This window comes from Tinamus guttatus, unplaced genomic scaffold, assembly GCF_059628265.1.
Source record: "Tinamus guttatus ecotype Peru unplaced genomic scaffold, ASM5962826v1 Tinamus_guttatus_pri_ptg000402l, whole genome shotgun sequence".
Lineage (NCBI taxonomy): Eukaryota > Metazoa > Chordata > Aves > Tinamiformes > Tinamidae > Tinamus > Tinamus guttatus.
The window spans coordinates 558,833-572,513 of NW_028288936.1; positions in this window are offsets into that span (position 1 = coordinate 558,833).

Genomic DNA, 13,681 nt, shown 5'->3' on the forward strand with positions numbered 1-13,681 from the left:
CACAAGAGTTCATGCAGTTTTAAAAGTATCTTGTACAGTTCTGTGCTTTTCAATATTTAATTTGATCTTCAACACAACAACTTTTTCCTGATTTTGTTATTCCATTAAAATAAACAGTATCAAAGTACACTATATACCTTTAATACTTGCTGTTCTCAGAGAAGTACAAAAAAAGAAGACTTTTCCTATAAAGAGCTAATATTCTGCTTACCAAGTGTTTATTTAAAAAGAATGTTTAGAACTCTGATCACATCTTTGCATATCTTTATGCAATGTATTTTAAATGACCTATTAGAACTCCATCTAGTTAAACACAGTAGTAAAATACTCGAGAAGTAATGAACAGTAATGCTTTGTTTTGTTTTTAAACACAGCATCTATGAGAAAATGACAAGGTAATTTTAACCCAAAGTCTGCAAAGAAGCAAATATCTCATAAAAGCATAAGCCAACAAAAATAAGAAAAATAAAATACAACAGTGGATAAACATTAAATATTAATGGTGGATAAGCAAGTGGCACTACATAATGAAGTTATGAAGTATTATTTATTATTGATAAATGTAATGCCATTTTCATGAATTACATGCAGAATAAGAAGATTTTGAGAAATTTAAACACTGAAAGTGAAAAAGAATGTAAGCTTAGATTTAGACAAGGAATGAAAGTACAAACAGATCTCACAAATTACCAAAAGAAAGGGAAATATTTCAAGAAAGCAATGTTCTAAAAAGCACTGTAGTAGTATTACCTACTAATTTTATAGTACAACATAGTTTTTATACTGAAGACTTTACAACCTGAAGATAACATGCTTCTGCTTTATACAGAGGGAAATTATATATATATATATATATATATATATATATATAAACCTGTACTTAGGCTTCCTAATTTTTTTCTATTTTTCTCTCCAGTCTATGTGCTGACTTCTTACATCCTTCATGCTTGAGTCAAAAACCTCACCAAACTTTTCACTCTTAAAGGCTCGTTAGGCAACAGAGGAGTTCACTGGCATTTAAGTAAAAGCTATTCTAGGACTGGAACTGAAGAGAATACAGAAAAATGATTAGTCAACTGTTCCCTGCAGTTGCATATTTAAAGTAATACATGATAATGTATTTCAGTGAACATTGAAAATGTATAGCATGTGATTTAAGCTCTCTATTTCAGCCTCTTAACATTTTAGGATTCTTCTATAGCTACACTACATTCATTGCTGCTAGACAATCATAAACACACATGATACCTTGCGGTGTCTGTGATGTGTGCAGAGCTATACTACATTACCACATGTTAGTGCACTTTAGACTCATCCAGATGCAAAAGTATATATTCAAAATATTAAGCCACTTATGACAATCACATGTTTTAATCAGAATTCCCAAGTTCAGCTAGATGCTTGAGCAAGGCTAACTAAACTCATTACACAGCTGTGCAAAAAGTAAAGTTTTTATCTGAGAATTACTGATTAATGAATTTCCTATTCCAGTGCAGAAACTGCTGACTCAAATTCCCCAAACACTTTTAATATTCTTAACAGAATCACAAAAAGCCTGCACAAAACCTTTCTAGAAAGCAGTAATTTTTAATGAAACAATGAATCACATGACAGTAACTATCCCCAAAGCAGAAATCACGGCTAGCGTGAAAGCAGCACAAATATTTCTTTCAAGTGGGTTGCATAAAAGAAACAAAACAGCAGTTTGAATATTTTTTATATTTTAATTTGAATAGCGTGAAAAATAATAGCACTGAATTTCCAAACACGATGCCCTGATGATTCAGTGACCTCCAATCAACAAGAATTATATCACATAAGAGCAAAAGATTATCATAATACTCATGCTGACTAAAAACTAGAAGACAGAGTTGCGTCTTTTATTGTTCACACTTAGCAGCAAATAAATATGTGTATATATATATATGACATGAGTTCACGAGCAATATGAAAGAAAAGTAAGTAAGTCTGTCATGATCTGTACTTTTACACTTTTGTGATTCAACTGCTCTAAAATGTTCTGTTGCTTTGGGGTAAAAGAAGTTATGTCCTTGGACTTATGAGTCCTAAGAGTAAGTAATGCCCTAAGAAAGAAATTGAGACTAAACTTTACTACTGTATTTACATCATAATAAATTCAAGCCCCATGTAAAAGTTGATCTTTACTGTTTCTAAGAAAATGTTTCTCAGTTTCTAAGAAAACTTTTTACTGTTTCTAAGAAAATAGGTTAAATTTTCACTTTAGGTAATCCGACAAGTACCTTTCATTTCAGCTGAATTTTTATGATTAACGGCAAAAAAGGTAAACACTTCCACACCAGTTTATAATTTTGTAACAAAACACTGATCTATAAGATCATTGCACTTTTACACATTTGCACTGTGTATGTGAATGCAGTTCAGCAGAGCCATCGAGATATTCCAACTCAGAAAGAATGAGAACTAGCAAGAGTAAAAAGAAAGCATTCAGACATTTTAAGCTTTTTTTTTTTTTTTCATGTTACTATTTCAAATATTAAATGCTGAAGTAGAAACCTACCCTCTGAATGATGGCCCAGACATAGCAAGTTTTCCCCTGTTTTTCTTCATGCATTTCCTCTGCCCAGGCATACTAGTTTTATCACTTAATAATATGGCACAGACAAATTTGAATTAAAATAGAAACTAAGTTCTTTTTTTTTCCAAGTCTCATGAAAAAACTAGCTGAGTTTGAATTATTTTTAACAACAACAACAAAAAATCAGTTAAAAGCAACCTAGTGATCAGGTCTGAACTGCTTTTCAAGAAGCCAGAAAACCCCAAACCTCTCTTTTTGTGACTTCCCTGTCTAACAAGAAGCTGGCCCCTTGAGATAAGGAGGAGGTTGTAGAAAGATTCCATAAAAGTACAGCCAGCCAGCTCAGCACTGTGTATTTCTGAAGCACATAACTTTTATAATATATATTTTTAACCTGTTTATTAATGCCAGTAGGATCAGATGCACATTCTCCATGTGCTATATAAATTTTTGTGGTGCCCACAGCATCTGCCTCCAAAACTGCACCATGAGCAGCATCTGCCTCCAAAACTGCACCATGAGTTTTTAGTATACACTACAGCTTCTTGCTGATTATTTTTTATCCCTCAGTAGCTCCCCTTTCCTTCTATGCCACCAGCTGCTCAGAAAACAAACATTATTAATTTCCCTTTCCAGACTGTAATAAATATTAACAAAATTTCATTCTTTTCTGAGGTCTGATGGAAAGAGAGTTGGTACCTGCTTGAGTCATGCAAAAGCTAAGTTAATTTCCCCCTCCACAGATCAGATATGCATGGACAGAAGTCTAGTTGCAACAGAAGTTGGCAATATTTGTCATAATAAAAAAGTAGTTTCTTTTCTCCCCCATCCTGCATATGGCCTTCTGAAAAAAAAAAAAAATAATCTCTGTTAATATCTAGTAATAGTTGAAGCAAAGCCTTCTTTCTGTCCAGTTGCCTGATAATTTTACCTGATATCTGAGGTGCATGTGAATGAGCATAGCATATTAGAGATGATGTAGCTCATCTCCTAATATCTCTTGGATGATGATAAATCAGGTGCAGTCAACATGGGCCAAGTTCAGGGAGAATTGGCCTCTCTAATGACCCTCTGTTGGTGTCAGAGATTAAAGTCTAATGGACTAGTAGCCTTGACTGACTTCTTACAGTTGCTCTATGTCTATTTGTGTGTATTTGTAAGACATAAGTGAAACCCTGTTATGATGAAAATTCTGGATATGTCCAAATCTGGAGAGTGTGAGAGAGGAAAGGGAAAATAGATGGCTCTTCTTACTAAACTATTCCACTGAGGATTTCTAAAAGGATTTGTAGGATTTCTAAAAAAAGTTTGAAAAAAGGAAACTGCAAAGATAGGCTACCATAAGGCAGAACCTGATTAAAAAACTGACCTCTGTATAAACTGAACTGCCAGAACACAAAAGAAGCCCCATTCTGGACCAACTGCTAGAGCAGCCGTAGGACCTAGCAGGACCTAGGCTGATCGCAGTAGACCAAATGGTATCAGGGGTTTCGCAGCCACCCAGAACTTGGGCCAAGTGTTTATCAGAGGTCAGCCACTTCACCAGGCATCCAGGGCCAACAGTGACTGCCTGTCTGACTTGACTACAGTTATAAAGATTAATATGCCATAAGGAGGAAGTGGGGAACTGTATAACTTCTCCTATTTACTCTTCTAGCTCTAGTACACTCTTCTGTTATTAAAGGAGAAGCCTAACCAGAACATCATCATGAATCCCTACTTTTAGGAATTAGGAGAAGAAATCAGATGTTCCCATGCCAGCATCACTTAAGTAGTATGAAAATGGGATAATTGTGTCTTTTCTTTTTCAGAATATTTAGCAACCCAATGATGCAATTATTTAAAAAGACAAAATTCATCTTATGAAATGAAGTTAGAATTGAACAATTTTCTCATTTTGAGTTAAAAGTCATTCACATGTCCTGGTTTATTCTAAACTGATGAATCAGTTTATACAGTTTTAAGTTCTGCACATGACAGAATTTATTGACAGCTGTAGAATTATCCTCATTTTAATTTTTGTATACACTTCGAAGGAAAAAGACTGTAACCCTCTTTCATAAAAAGATTCAGACTTGAATTTAGTGATTAAAAAGATTTGCTTGAATAAGTCAGGCAGTCCATTTCACCAACTAGCAACATGGTTATTAATTAATTTTCCTTATATTCCTTGTAACATATGGAAAGCTATTAGCATATCATTTCTTACTGTGTTTGTGCCATCAGTGTCATAAAACAAAACAAAACAAAGAAACAGCGCGGAGGAAATGCAGCGTAAAATCTAGGATGAAACAAAAACAATCGAAGCATTCTATTCTTACTGAGTTTGCTCTCTAAATTTTAGGTTGTATTTGGTTTTCTTTTAAGACAGACAACTGATGGGAGAGATGGGATCTACCTCACCAAGAGGGATATGGGTGTCTTTGCCAGGTTGGCCAACCTGGTGCAGAAGGTTTTAAACTAGGAAAGATGGGGAGAAGGAGGAATTACAGAGACAGGGCAGTCAGAAAAATGCAGCTCAGGTCAGGATGCCTCCATGCAGCCAGGGAAGTACACACAGGGCAGGACTATGGAGGGTGTTACTGGCCCTCTCCCAAATGGTTGAATTACCTCCCTGAAATGCATATACACCATTGCATGCAGCTCAGGGAATATACAAGAAGACTCAGAGATCTGTGTGTAGCTGCATGGGACAATCCTAATGTGTGCAGTTTGGGGCATCAGTCAGGGAACCAGAGATCAGTATAGTGAAAATGTTTAGAAGCCTGGCAAATCAGGGTAGTTTTAACTTTAAAACAAAATTACTGAATTAATTCATATAATTCATGTCATGCTAAAGGCTAGGTCTTTGGACCTTGGAGCTGGTGTTGTACCCTTAGTGCAGGTGGCTGTGGTCTGCGGTGATTCTTATTAATCAGAGTCAAGGTTATTGGTCTTGATATCTCTTTGATAAGAGAAGTCAGACAGTGGGATTTCCTTTAGTCTCCATCCTTCTCCTTCATGCTTGATATTTTAAGGCTGCTTTGTCCCTCTCTCAAAGAAAGAGGGTCCCCTTTGCTCCAAGGATTGCTTATCTGAAGCAGCGGGGTGGTCTTGCCAGTTTTCCTTCTTAGGTATTCATCAGTATATCCTGTCTATTTGCAGTCTCTTGCCTCTTCTGGCGACTTTTTTTGCTGCATACTACTGCAACTGCATTCATCTCTGTTTGCCCCTTTCGTGGCTATATGTCTCACCTGCTAATGTAAAATGCTTATGTATTGTGTCTTGCTACATCTCTACATTGTAGAAATGTCTACAGACTTTTCACATTACATTTTCATGATATGTATTTGTGTGCATGTGTGTGTGCTTTGTTTTTATATATTTATATATATCTAGTGTCTCTGTGCGCCTGGATGGACAGGAGAATTTTGCCAATTCGCTGAAAATGCATGTTTAATTTACCCAAATAAATGTTCTCACGGAGCAACTTGCATCAATTTGAGCCAACTGAGAGAGCAACCTTTGTTGCGGTGTTTGTGTCCTCATGGTTCCACAGGTAAGATGTATCTAAGATGTATAGAGGTCTGTATTTCACTGACTTTTAAACTTTCAAAACAGGAATATTGAATTAAAAAGAATATAAGGATTGGACTATAGAAATAATCACATCTCTGCATTTTCTATCCTCTGCTCGGATGCTGGCAATATCTAAAGTGATGTTACGGATTAGTGTTGAAGCTTCCACTGAAAAGAAACTCTAGAAAGAGAGTTCTAGAGTAAGGTTCAGCTCCAATGGCACTACATTTAAATGTTTACATGTATATATTGTACATGTGACAGGATGTCTTCCCTATTCCTAGACATCTAATCAATGAAAACAAAGGAGCATAGGGAGTTGGTCTATATTTGTTCATTTAACTTTAGGCGTCTCTGTCTGAAAGCTGAATTCTACCTCCCATTTCAGGTCCTTAACCTGCCCTCAGTGATCTGCCCTCAGTGGCTTGTGCAAGTTAGACTGACTGGAATTAACTGATTCACTTTAGTGGATTTTAGAAGCTTAACAGTTAGACATCCAGTCTAAACAAGTCTCCTAGGCACCATGTGTAGTCAATAGATAAATATTTTCAGAGGGCAAATTTTAGGTAGCTTTTTTTAGATGTGCTTGAAGCACTTTGTTTGGGAGCCTTTTTCTTTGTATTGGCCACAGAAGAAGCCTAGAAAGCCTAAATTAATGACCTTTTTTTTTAGTTGGCGAGGAAAAAAAAGTTTGATTTTTTCTCTTTCCTAGTGTCTTAAGTTCACAGGCTATCTGGTAGATGGTGACAGAATTTGCTACTGATTTCACTGTATATGCCAGGCATTCTGGAGGAAAGTAAAATGTTTTAAAAGAGATTTGTCTTAGGAATTAAAAAAAAAGGAAGTATCAAGAAAAAAAAAGAAAGAAAAGAAAAGGTAAAACTGAGCTCTTTGAAGAGATAATTCCAGAAAAAAATATTGTTAGAGCTTCAAGTACAAGCCAAAGTGTGGAAGTTGTTTTTGAATTTAAGTTTACAATGTAATGCAATTTAGACAAAAAGCTGATATGGCTTGCAGCTGCTTACAAAGAGTGCTCATGTCACTGGAAAAATGTACATCAATTGCAAACTTCAATAACACAGATGAAATGATGCCTTCAGCCTGTCACATTGTCATAGTACTGTATATAATACTTCAATACAATTGAGATTTTTTAAAGGACACAACAATTGAACAGAAAACTTGAGAAATAACATGAGAAAGCCTTGAAGAACTATTTCTTACATAATTATCATTCGGCCTTCAGTGGAGATACAGTGAAAATACATATCCACTAATGCTGTGGTACATGGCATCTGAGAAAAATTAAGGGACACATAGTTAATCATGGTTAATCATGGTAAAAGAGAAAAAGAACTGTTTTGGCTGGTGTAAGAATACTGTGGTAGAGTAGATTAGCTGAGCATAACAGAAACTGTTCTGCTTAATCACTTTCTTCATATAGCTTTTCATGATGAATTCTTCAAAAACACCCAACCCTATCCCATATACTTGCACTATATAGAAAGACTTCAGGAGATGAAAGGACTAGGCTAGATAAAAGGTATAAGAACTGTTCAGTTCTCTAATGCATTTCCTATATCCCAGCGTGCTATGCTTTCATCTACACTATGCATGGTATCCTGGCTTAAGTCCATCAGTGCAACAGGTGATTTTATTACACAAGCAGCAATTTTGTTCCTAGGTAAGATCTGAAATGTTATGCTTTTTGCTGATTGACACTGGTTATGCTTAGAAGCAGAAAAAAAATGTCTCTGACCATTACATGCAACTGATTTTGAAACCACTGCAATAAAATTTTCTCTGAAAACATTTTTATTGAATTTACATAAAATGCATATCTCCCTCCTGTTTTTGGATACATGCATTTGAGAATTTTTATGGTGATGTACAACTATTTGAAACAAATACACATCATGGCAAGAAGATGTTCCCACTAGCACAATGAGACCTAGCTGCTTTTCGTCTACTCAGAGTGCCAGAACTCTTGCTTGAGACTCCGAGAAGACAAAAGGTCAAAAGTCTTTTACTCAGCTTGCCAAAAAAAAAAAAAAAAGTGACAGAAGTGAGTGAAATTAATTGTTAGAGTTCACAAGCAGTTGTAAGCAACTTATTATATAGAGCATTTTATATGTCAAATTTGAGGTCACATTTTTTAGTATCTCTTTAAATTGACATTCTTTTCAATCAACTGCCAGTTCAATACTTTAGATGCTTTTGAACAAACTACAATTTCTTTAAATTAACTGTATAATTATTACATATAACTATTAGCAAAGGACAGTTCTTTCAAAATTTATTCATAAGGGCGAAATATATTCAGCATACACTGACTTAAGTAGGAAACTGAAATACTACGAAATATGAACATAAGAATCCACATACTTTCTACTCCATTTTTAATACAGCCAGAACTTAAGTACTGATACCGTGTTTCATTTTGAAATATCAGATAGAAATTTTTGCAGTCTTTGGCTTTTCATGTTATTGTTGACTGTCAAAGAAAAAGTCCTTTCAGTATAAAAAAATCAGTAGATTTAATTGTCTTGCGGAAATAAAGACCAGAGAAAAAACACTGACTTAATGTGCTGTAATTCTGCCTGGATTTCGCACAAGGATGGTACAACATGTACATTTGCTATCGTTTCTTCATGTTCTAGAGTTTAGGTGCTTGAAATTCAGGACCATGCCAGCATGGTTTAATATGCTGTTTTTTTCATTTTTGGAGTGTTTACTTCCTTTTATCTCAACACATTCTGAGGAAGACTCCAGAGGGGAAGTAACCATTGTACTTTCATGCCTGGTATGAACTTAGGCAAATGACTTTGACTCTAGCTAAGACTGCTTGTCTTTTCCCCTAACTAGTGCTATTCAGCAACACACCATTTTGAAAGACATTTTAACCACCAGGAAACATTGCTAGATGTGAACAATATTAGAGACTGGCTTACTTTAGTGGTTTGTTTTTTCTTTCTGGCAATTTTCACTGAAAATTCTTCCAAAACAGAAAATTGAATCCTCTGCAAATCAGTGAACTGTTTCACTTTTCCTCACTTGAAGACAGGTGTTCTTAATGAGTTTCTCTATTAATACTTATCAAATGATTTCTTTTACTCCATTATTTCATTCCATGGTCACTGATCTCTGGAATCTGTGTGCACTAGCAAGTCCTCCTTTGATGGTGACAACACTAATAACTAATAAATTGCAGTGAGCAAAGCTTGGAAAGACTGCATCTGTTGCTAAAGCATACACTTCAGTATAACTCCAGTGACAATCCTGTCATGTAGGAATCTCCCATGATGCATATTCTTTTACCAGTTCATTTTTTAGAACAAGGAATAGATCTGTAGTAGTTGTGCTGCTGCTCTTTTATCTACTTGAAGAGCTTTGAAACTTGGCATGTGGAAAAGCAAAACACAATGCTTTCTTATTTCAGAGCAGGGAATTGATCCTGGCCTTGAAAACCTGTTGTGGCTGTGGGAACAGTCAGATGATGCTGGGGTGAGTCATTCTCAGCCTCTGATTTGAAACAGTTCTATTCTGTATAAATAATTAAACACTCATTGTGCTGAAGAAAGGCAGTCCCTATAGGCAGGTCATGAGGATCCTCAGGCTACATCTACACCAGTAAATTGGAATATGTCAGGGAAAAGCCTGTGAAATTGTTAGAAGGCTCCCAGGTGCATTTTGGTGTTCTCTTAAAGAACATTTGGGAGTTACTCTGAGGGACTATTCCCAATAGACTTGTTTGGGTGAAGCCACTCTATTCTGGAGAACAAAAGAATTTAACTATGTCAATTTGACCAGGCAGAAGGGGTCATGCCATTGTTTAGTTCACAAGTATAGACATTATCTGAACTCAATTGTGAAGGATGAGGAACTTTCATATCCCACATCTTCATCTCTAGGCTAATGTGGCATCAAATATTCATTCTACAGTAAAACATTTCAAACCACCTACATAGTCCAATAGTGCAAGTTTCATCCAAGTCTGTTTATATTCATTTCCAGTACATCTATGGAATTTAACAGCCCTATCTGACTGCAATAAAACAGAGAAGGAGCAAGGCTAAATTGTGGATAAATCTTTGAATAAACTCAATGATTCTTATGCAAGGAAAATGTGAACATGAAGAAAAATATATAATTGAATTCATATTTTAAATTCTGGTCAGTGAGTTTGCTTGGGTGCAGTTCATTTTAGCAGCAGTAAGATTATTTTAATTAAAGGATTTCTGTATCAGCTAAATGAAGTGTCTGACATGCCCAATCAATTTCTGCCAATAAGATTCCTCTATACACAAAGAAAGATAGTAATTAATTAGAAGAAGCTTCTTCAAGGACAATTGGTCTACCATGCACAACTTGAGAAATAGCTGGCATGGATTGCTTCATTTTGAGGTCAATCCATGTTACTTACATGTACTGTTGTAGATATGAGGGTTTCTATCTGCTCTCACAGAAGAAAATAAATTGTAAAGCAAAATAATGTATTAACTGTAAAAAGAAATCAAGACTACAAAAGTCATTATATCCATTAATCAAAAATATCTATACTTTTATAACCTTTTGTTCTATCCTTTGAGCTGTCAAACCACAGCTATTTTTCTGTGTCAATTATTCAAAATGTAGCTTGCATATAAACATAAATCAATGCAATTAAAAATTACAAATTACCTACAAGTGGTGGTACTAGTGAGCTGTTGATATTAATTTATTATAAAATTAAAACACCAATAGTGAAAGTAATTGCCCATAGTACCTGAATGCCACAAGCAGGTAGAGGTACTATAGGTAGCAGGTGCTTAACCAGGTGCCTAGGTGATTACTTTTAGTACTGGCCACACTTTTTTTAGTTTTATAGCAAATTAGCATCAACAGCTCACTAATACTTCTACTTGAAGCTATTTTGTAAATTTAGGCAATTGTGGGATGTGTACATTTATTATGTACAAGCACGTTCATTCAAAAAGATATATATTATTCATCATTTATTTGGAAAGGTGGGGGAGGATGGGATTAGAGTATTTTTCATTCATTTTTTTAAAAATCAGCCAGAACATAAGTTAAAATTGCTTTTTTTTGTGCATATGCAAATCTTCAACAAAGGTTTCCTTAAAGAATATGAAAACAAAATGAAGTATTTCTGTTACACTTTTAAATAAAACCTCTGCTTTTTATAGAGTGTTACTTCATGTCGCACTTCATTTTCCCAAGAAAAGTCTACTCCAAATGTAATTTAAATGTTAATGCAGAGGCTGCAGCTGTACTTTTTATAATTTATAAACACAATTAAGAACAATTAGATGCTGTACTGCAGTAGCCTTTTCAGTTGCAGATGCTATGTAATTCAGAGTGGAGAAAACCTGCCAAAATTGCCACTGTATTGTGCTTCCATCTCTCCCTTCCCAGGCCCATAAATGAAATAGTAAACAGGTATAAATGCAAAATTCTAGTAAACAATAATAAAGCTGTTTGCTTATTATTTAAAAATAGAAAGAAATAGGAACCAAATATTTTATATTTCTTACAGTGTAAAGAACCTCTAACACTGAAACTCTGCCAAAGAAAGAAATCTGTCCTGATGTTAAGATGTGCCTGAAGGTTGAAATAACTTCCGCTTGAACTCAGTCATAGCTCACTGTGTCCTAAGGTTGAAGTGTATTTATTTGCTTACATTTATTGCAGTCTAGTGCAGTCTGTCAGATTTTTGCTTTAGGTTTATGCTATGCAGCAGAGATTTTATTATTATCTGAAAAGCTTTGGGGTATTCTAGTGAGACACGACTTATTCACAAATTCATAACTTCAGTTGCTAAGCCAATAAAAAATAATGCAAGACTGTCTTGACAAATGTCAGGAAATTGATTCTAAGTGACTTGGTTGTATTATAGAAATAATCTTTCAGAAAATCACAGATGTGATAAGGTAGGAGTGAAAAGAGAGGTTGAGAGTCTGGGAGCTTCTTTTTTGATGGCAGTAGGTCTGAATACTTTGTTTCCTCTGAGTATTACTAACATCCATTAGTAATGGATCTAATTTAGTTTTATTTCTGGCACTTTTCTTTATAAAAACATATATGTAGTTAATATATACATAGTTAATAGCTGTAACCTTAATGTTGCCCCCCAGGTGCAGCCTGGAAGCATCCTATGAGGCCACCAGACTTGCTTGTTCCTTAATTTTAGAAAATGATCTATCAAAAAAGTCTCTGACAAAGAAGCGTTTGTTTTCTCTACATTCACTTCAAGCCAGCAAGTTCCAGTTTAAAGAATTTTTTGGTGGAAAACACTGAAGGGCTGTCTGTGAACACTGCAAGTTTTGATCACAGCTTATTCGTTCTATCTTGATTTTTCACATGTGTGGGAGAAGGTACACTGAGATATGTGTATGTATATATGAACACAAAAAATCCATAAATATCTTTATGCTAAAAATGAAAAAAAAAATCTAACAATTAAAGCTGTCAATGTGAGACTTTGAAATAGGATAAAAAATCTTAAGTAATCCTAAAAAGAAACTTAATCAATGCATACAATGAAATTCTATGGGATCATTACATATGTTATCAAGAGATGGATTCAGTGACCTAAGAGTATTTTACACACTTTTTTTTTCTGACTCTTTCATAGCCAAACATTGCTTATGGATCTTAGTCTATTTAGCTGTTAAAAAATGCTATGAACTCTGAATGTTTAATGTGTGTTAAGTTAAAGCAGGCCTGAACAAGGTTATAAAGCTTATAGTAACAGGTCTAGCTGGCATCTTTCACTGTGAACAGTTGGACAATCTGCCTTTGAACATCTGCAGCTTCTTCTCACGTACTTATTCTGATACATAAGCCGTCTTGTCCTAAGCCTCCCACTTCTTTCCCTTTCTCTGCAAACTATTATTTCTCATTTTCACTGTACTGAGAAGCATATATTATAGCATTTTTGTATGGAAAGCTGTGAAGGAGGAAGATTGATTAACTCAGAATTTAATGAACAATTCTTGGCTTCTAATTTTTCTCAGACATGCACACTCCCAGTAGTGATATCTTGACTTGGGCACTTAGAATAACAGCCCTTTAGTGTGTCCCGAGACTAAACTTATACGGGTAAGCAATTTTTCTTTTTTTTTTTTTTCTAGGAATGACTCTGATTATTTGAATATGTAATACTTGTTGTGTTAAAAGCCTTTGTTTTCTTTAACATTTCATCTTACCTGTGCTGAAAATGAGTATTATTCATTCCCTCAGAATGGATCAGAGTTTTTTCAAGGAAACTTAAAAAAACAAAAGGAGAGAGAGATGTATTTGCTTTGAAACCACAGCCCTCAGAGTTTTTAATATAAACAAAACCAAGAGCCAAGATAGATGTTTGCATTGACAATACAGTCATCTGGGCTTTTAAGGTAAACAAAATTAAGAGCCAAGGTTTTTTTTTTCCTGATCTCATTTGGACTGTTTATTTGTTAACGACCCTTGCACGGAGGCTACCAGACAGCCAACCATATGAGCCTGCAGTCCATTTCAATGAAAAGCAAAATAGATTCATTCGAAGCTGAGAAAACAATAATCTCT